An 8,307-nucleotide genomic window follows, 5' to 3' on the forward strand; every position below is an offset into this window, starting at 1 on the left:
GCAGTCTTTGCTGTAGATAATGAGAACGATTTCCGTCGCAGCTTTAACCTCACATACATTCTGATCTCCTACTCCTTCACCTTCATTATAATTTTTTAATCTTTGTTCGACGTCTTCTTTTACTACAGGGAGTAAGAACAATAAAAACCGAAAATCGATTATTTCAGAAATCGGTTATTTTGAGCAGTTTTAACAGTTGGATTAAACTACAGACCTGATGAACCGGTATAACCAAAAACTGGCTGTTTCAGCGATAACCACCTGAACCGTAATTTATTTTCAAAGAATATTCTTAAGAATTTATTTTATTTACTAGCGATTCATTAAGAACATTAACACATTTAATCACACTATGTAAACATGGAAGTAGTTGCCAGGTAGTAACTAATGAAATCATAACCAAATTCCTTTTAACAAATGGGAATTTTATTCACTTAAATAGTTCCTAAAAGCATTTTTTTAAGTAACAGATTTAAAATTATAATCAAAAACACCCTCTAAATATCAAAGCTACAATTTATTCAGAGGCAGAAAGAAACAAGTTTTGACTGTATGGGCTTTCGGACAGAGAACCTTGCCGCTCCCTTTTGACATGGCCGTAGTTACGACCGCTCACAACAGCCTCCGAAAGACTACACTGGTGCAAATCTACAACACACCAGATAACTTTAAACTAAGAGTTTTAACAATTTACACAAGCACACAAACTACGCACCCCCTGTAGGAGGGATGGAAATGGTACAAAACACTAACAATTAAAATATTAACCTTGCCACCTAAGGTGCAACTTGATTTTAACTTCTAAGAAAAGTCTTACGGTGAAAGGCTGGCAACTTTATATACTAAAATGATCATTAAATAAAAGCCCATGAAATGCAATCTTATATAAAATTCTACGAGGCTGACCAAACAATAGTTAGGATGCTCTACAGTATACAGATACCACCTCTCAAGATCATAGGCAATAATATCAAAGCTTCCAAAGATCAAAACATATTTCAGGTATTAGGCCGTTACATTCCGAGCAATAAATTCGTTAACACACAAAATCCGACAAACATGACAGAGGCAGCTACTAACGTACGATAGATTGATAGGGAGATTACCGAACAACCCGAAACCCGCCCCTACTCCACAAGGGAAAAACGGACCACCCAATTTATAAATAACCACCTTCCCGCGGGTGGGCAAACGGAGAAGAATGGTGGGATGATCCCAAAGGAAAACGGCTGGTGACCTCACCAAGAAAACAAGTAGAATTTAACAAGAGTAAATCAAACATCACCAGACACTTAACTTCTAATAAACTGCGATTTCTCGAGAAGATCTGGCGCAGCACTCCCAAATCGCTCTCCCGAACCGTCCGCTGCCAGCCGCTTGAACGGACGTAGGAAAGCGCGCCGATCTCCGGTCTCACGGCGTCGCAGCTCGCACCGGCCAGACTGATGTCGTGGGTGGACTCCTGTTGCTCTCGTGTCGACCGCGAAGTCACTACCCCTCGATGTACGCCGCAGCCAACTGGACCTACGTGGCGACCTCACATGCGCCGACGCTCAAGACGGACAAGTCATCTTGCGTCTCAGTGCGCGACCGACCAACCGATCGATCCAACCGCCAATGACCATTACCTGAGCAAACTTGAGCAGACTGGCGGCCTAACGCGCAGACTCAGATGTAGGAACTAAGCCCCGACCGGACGACCACTCGGTGAGTTCTCTTACTGGCAGAGTGGAAAGACTCTCATTTTGCCGGCTTTAAAGGTTGATCCGAACGACAGACAGACACTAACTGCCTAACAAATGTGGACGAGAGACAGACTACCAAGCTGGGAACGAGAAACTGACCCAGACTGACCGACTGGCGAGCTCATAGCGCCCCTTAAATGCTCGTGAACAGGCAACCTTTCCCCATTTCCACCAGAGGGAGACACCAAAGCTGCGATTGCCACAGCGGCAACACCGCCAGAAACGGAGGGCGACTGCTTCAACTACGCGCTGCGGCGAATTCTTCAAAACAGAAATTTTTTGCCACGGCTCACCACCACTCCTAGATGACAGTAGTGTTTCATAAGAAGAACCCGTCCTTTGCGAGTCTTATTAAAGGTGAGGCAGGGCGACTACTTTTTTTGCATTCTGCGACCTGCAGCAACGATTGTTCCCACGAGAAAGGAGATAAGCACATTCGAGAGGGTGGGGAGTAAATTTGTAGCTCTGCTTGGGTTAGTTAACATCAAGCAGTGAATGAAGGGGAAACGTGCGTTCGTTGGCGAAGTATACTTTTATAAAAGTCGCTCAGTCATCGCCGCGGAAGGTGCATTCTATTACTCAGTTCAATATTGCGTCCCGTGCTCGTGTTCCTGACAGGTCATTGTTTCATGGGTAAATAACTTCAGGGGAACTGGTGATGAGAAGAAAAAAACCGGAAATGTGCGAGTAGGTCTTCAGCTCTTCATGTTCCGTACAAAATTATGTACACAGAAATAATAATAATTTCGTGTGGCTCGATGGCCTGGTCCAAGTCTTTCGATCGGACGTCACTTCGGGAACTTGCGAGTTCGTGACGAACCAGAGTTATTCAGCAGGGGAATGCGGATCTACCGTTTAACATCAGTTTCTGCCGACTCCTCACATAATTGCGAGGTAAAAGCTAGTTTAAAACGAAAACTGAGAAATCCATGGTCTGACCAAGTTTCTATACCACTATCTCTCGGTTTCAAAACGCGCTTTATTGCTAGACCACCACGTACGACATATATACAGACAGTTCATCTCCAGGTTTTGATGAGTCAGCTTGCGAGTACCGAATGCCGCATAAATGGCCGTATCTTTGGACTGCATTGACATAGAAGCTTAAATTTATTACAGCACCAGTGGATCGCAGTCCTTAGTGTGTGATATTAATATCGAACTCATACTTTTCCCCATTTCTGAGAAAAGGAGTCTTAACAACTGGACGGACAGACAGACAGATGGATAACAAAGTGAACATGTAAGAGTTCCGTTTGCACCGGCTGAAGTACGGCAACCTGAACTCTGGGCTTCTACGAACAGCAAGGTCATTAAAAACGTTGACATGCTAGGGTTTTCTGCACTGCGGTCGCCTAGGCGCTCCGCCCGCAAACATGCAGATGGTGTTGGGATGTCCGCTCGTACTATGAGACAGACCGTTCATGAAGAACTAAAACTTGACCTCTACAAATTTTCACGGGCCAGGAACTGAAGCGACTCTATTTTGTTGCTCGAGAAAATGCATGTGGGGTGCTTCTTGGTATGCCTCGCAACACTCTTTTTCCTTCAGTGATAAGGTTCACTTCCATCTTTGTGGATTTGTAAATAAGCAGAGATCTGAACATAATTTCAAAATAGTTGGACTGCTACAGAGCTTTGGTGAGTGATGTAGAAGAAGTGATAGTTTTAAACCTGCCCCGTGGGATAATGCGAAGCTGGTGCTCCTATTTAGCATAATGGTACAGAAGTGTGGCAGTGTATAAAAGTAACCCAGGTCCGCCGAGAAACATTTCGGAGCAACAAGGCGCACGATTTGCTCATGCTCCGCACGTCGCTAGAAGTGTGTGGACTCTTGTCGCGGCTACGTAATCTCCGAGACGAGGAATGTTACACCATCGTATATCTAACATTATTTATCTTCAAATTAGTACTGTCCCACTGAATTGCCAGAACCACGTTTTCTGATACGCTGTTTTCAGTTCGTCCGGTGTTGCGTAGAACAATGGCCAATACACGCCATCTTTGTCTGTCTTCCGTAACTCGAGTCTTAGTGATCTACAGTTCCTGGACAAATTAGGATGACAGGCACTTCTAAGTCGGCATGTTGACTGTCGACCCTACTAAACCATTGTATTCGTGATAGACGATGAAACTGGATGTCCAGGTCATGTCTTCGGAGACGAAGCAGATAAGCAGCAGCGTTTTCAAAGCTTCATTTCTTTAGGTCTACTTCACTTCTCTCTTTAGTGGATATTTCTTTCTGGATTTTCTGGATTTTTCATTGCTAACTGTGGTGAAACACACTCTATGACGAGAAAAAAGAGAAAAAAAGAAAACGACGCACCATGAAGCAATTATCCAAATGGGACGGAAATTGGCAGATGTGATATACTTGTCCGGACAAACAAATTATTACGGTTTCAGAAAAATTGGATATTCAGGAAAAAGAACTACACTAACTGAGCAAATAAACGATGCGTTGGTCCACCTCTGACCCTTATAGAGGCAGTTACTCGGCATTGATTGACAGAGTTATCCGGTGTCCTCTTGAATGACATCGTGCCAAATTCTGCCCAATTGGCGAGTTAGATCGTCAATATCGCGAGTTGGTTGAAGGGCACTGTCTATAAGTTTCCATCTTTGTCAATTGGGGAGAGATCCGATGACCTAGCTGGCCAAGGTAGGATCTGGCAAGCACGAAGACACGCAGTAGAAACTCTCGCCTTGTGCGGGTGGCCACTATCTTGCTGAACTACAAACCGAGGATGGCTTGCCATGAAGGTCAAAAAAACAGGGTGTATGTTATCGTCGGCGTACCGCTGTGCGGTAAGGGTTCAGGGGATGACAACCAAAGAGGGCCCACCTTGAAATGAAATGGCACCCTAGACTATCACTCATGGTTGTTAGCTGTATGGCTGGCAACTGTCAGGTTGCTATTCCACCGTTGTTCGAAGCTACTCCAGATACGTCTTCGGCCTGAAATTTCATTGACTGGAGCGGAATTGTCTTGAGTGATGATTTCCGCTTCGAACTGAGCCCGAAGACCATTCTGGAGACGCCCTTGGCAGTGGCGGGATACCAACCTGATGGTCGCCCGCCATACGGCCCTTCTACCTGAGGTGATGATCGGGACTGCTGTTACTTTTCATAGCAGGACCCCTCTGTTTGTCATCTGCGGCACCCTTACAGCACAGCGGTGCGTCGTAGATATTATTATGTTGCCCTTGACGCCAAGACATCTTGGGTTTACACTGCAGCTAGATAATTCCCGCCTGCACAGGTGGAGAGTTTCTACTGTTTCTCCTCGTACTTGCCAAGACTTACCTTGGCCAACAAGATCACCGGATCTCTCCCTAATTCAGAATGTTTGGAGCCTTGTGGGGAGTGCCCACAGAATTTGCTACGACATCGCTCAGGAGGACATCCAGCAACTCTCCCATTCGACACCATGCCGAATAACTGCCTGTATACTGACTTGTTCAATTTATGTTCTTTTTCATGAACAAATTATCCAATTTTTCTGCAGTTGTGATCGTTGTTTGTTTGTCTTCTTCCAATTTTATCGGTATTATATTTTAGTCCTGAAAAACTCGAGCTTTAGGCTTATTTTTTAATTCTTTGAGTACCAGTCGTTTCTGCCGCAGACCACCATTTTATTAATATATTTTTTTGAAGTACCAGTGCCATTCGCATAAAACCACCGATGTTATTGCAAGACTAAGACATCTAGTTGTACACTGAGGTACTTCTACAGATGTAGTGCTCGGCACCAATCGTTTGTAGCGTTCAAAGCCAACAGTCGTCCCGTGGATTGTGGTAAGTGATAGGAGGAGATAGTGACATGTGGTCCCGTTTGTAGTGATCATATAGAGGAGAACACTGACAGTGAAAAAAAGTACATCTATTTACTACTGTAACGTAGTATTACTTCTTTTATAATTTGTATGTAAATGAAACAATTGCACCAGTATGTACTTTTCGTATGATTTTATTAAATTTTAGGCCAATTTTTGTTCGTTGTTTACGACTAGATTTTGTATAATTTGTCTTATGCATTATGAGTTCATGGGAGTTTCGAAACGTGGGATGATGTTTAGCAGCCGGCCGCGGTGGCCGTGCGGTTCTAGGCGCTGCAGTCCGGAACCGCGGGACTGTTACGGTCGCAGATTCGAATCCTGCCTCGGGCATGGATGTGTGTGATGTCCTTAGGTTAGTTAGGTTTAAGTAGTTCTAATTTCTAGGGGACTGCTGACCTAAGATGTTAAGTCCCATAGTGCTCAGAGCCATTTGAACAATTTGATGTCTAGCAAAAGTCCGAAATTGCTTTCAAATTTATTGCATGATATGACTGGTCCCTGAGAACTGTATGTCGCTATAGTTCCGAAGATAAACCACCTCTTTGAAACAATTGATTGTTTAGTTTTCGCCAATTTCTTGTTGTATTCGTTTCTTACTATGATTTTTTCGAAAAATTTTAAAATTAATTCCGAAGTGAAATCAGCTCCTTAAAACGTTACTGTTTGTTTCGTCTTGTATTCTTTGTTTACATGTTATGATAAGCCTAATTTTCTGAAAAATTTTAAAATAATATTTTTTCATATTTTTGGGGCTCAGAGGGTTAAATGGTGGCAGCAAAGCGGCATACTTTGTGCACCGCCATGACCATTAGGTATGCCACTAGCCTCTCCACAACGTTTTCTTCATCGGCCAAGTCTAAAATCCATCCGTCAGCATACAATACGGCTCCATTAGCGGAACTTGAGGATCCAGCGAGTACTACATTTGATGTGGTCCCCTTCTACTGAAAAAAGCAGCAAGCTGTTAAGAAATCGCAAGCAGACAACTGACGCAGATGTTAATTCATCATCAACAGTGAGGCGACTTTGTACCGCTGACAGGATACACATAAAAAATGAAACTGTAACAAGCAGAGTCGCGAACCATGAAATTCGGGATAAAGCCAAAGAAAAAATGACAGATAGGTTACGTGCACATTCATTAATAGGTAAGAAACTCTGAGAAACTTTCCGTAATGGTCTCATTTACACTGCACGTAAGTTTCTTGTCGAAAATTCAGCCTCGCTAAAGATTCAGGTCTCCAGAGTGAAATCCTATTCACCGACCGCCTCCTGCAAGCCAAATTTCTGCTTCCAGAGAGAACAAGCTTCGTAAGCTTAAGAGTAAACAGTCTTCCGCAAAGCAGTTTGAGTAGATTTTTCGTTTGCGCCTCTATTAGCATGGGCAGTAAGAATGAGTTCCCGTAAGGAGCCCTCACGCTGGAGCTTATTACAAACATCTGTCTTTCTAACGGTCTCTGCAGACACACTAGCTGCAGTGCAGGGCACTTTCAGAGACCGGGCACTGTTCCAGAGCGCTTCCGAAGGCCATTACAGTGTGCTGCGACCGACACATAGTGGGGGACCAGTTTTTCAAGCATACTTGCATTTTTCTTCGTTAGAACACATCACTCGTCTTCTCTCTATCAATTACGCTTAGCTCAACTTCATTAAAAGAGACCAAAAACATTTCTTTCGGCCATTTTTGGTACTGCAGAACGTACTTGTTCAGGGCCGATTCTGCCAGGTACCAAGTCGTGCAATTCCGATCTCGGTTCATAGTGCTATTAAATTACAATAATGCTAACTCAACACTTTTTCTGACTTCGTCTTACGTGTTGGCATGTAACTGGAAGTTGCTGCTCCAGTCTCAGGCAGAACAGAGTATAAAAAGAATGTTTCTACTTAAAAGTAAGATGGATTCAGAGCACCTTAACGCCCGCCGTTGCAAATCGTTTGTGTCACTGGTCTCATGATGTTCCATAGGGCTGGTACGTGCTGCCGTATAAACTGCTATATGAATGTTGCTATTGTTGTTGTTGTTGTGGTCTTCAGTCCGAAGACTGGTTTGATGCAGCTCTCCGTGCTACTCTATCCCGCGCAAGCCTCTTTATCTCCGAGTAACTATTTCAATCTACATCTGCTACCTGAATCAGCTTACCGTGTTCTTCTCTTGGTCTCCCTTGACGATTTTTACTATTCACACTTCCCTCCAGTACTAAATTTGTGATCCATTGATGTCTCAAAATACTAATTATAAATGATCCTGCCTTATACTCTAGATTAACAGCAGATTTTTATCCCATTTCCTCAAATTACAGAAGCATTGCTATTCGTCCTCTGATCATGTAATCAACCCTAAAAAGCATCCATTTTTTTAACTGACAGAAAAAGAGAAATTTCAAGAGGTAAGAATCTAATTATTAACGGTTACACAGGGTATTTCAAACTATTTGTACTAAAACTCTAGGGTTGATTGATCACGACGTCATGGGGAAAAACTTTTATTAGAGACAAAATGTTACCCGCGGCTTTCCACACACGATGGGCTTACCCCTGAGAGACCGCGGTGCATAGGCACTCTACAGCGTGCATATGCAGTGTCTGTCGACTATAATCCAGTTATCTGCTCCGTGTAAAGAGCGTCAGTGGAGCAAATCTGGAGTGCTTCATTAACGTTTAAAAACCGTTCTTAGCACAGAGACAGTGATTCTTGAAGGTTTCTTGTTGTAAATCACTCTACC

Source organism: Schistocerca piceifrons, chromosome 2 (assembly GCF_021461385.2).
Source record: "Schistocerca piceifrons isolate TAMUIC-IGC-003096 chromosome 2, iqSchPice1.1, whole genome shotgun sequence".
Lineage (NCBI taxonomy): Eukaryota > Metazoa > Arthropoda > Insecta > Orthoptera > Acrididae > Schistocerca > Schistocerca piceifrons.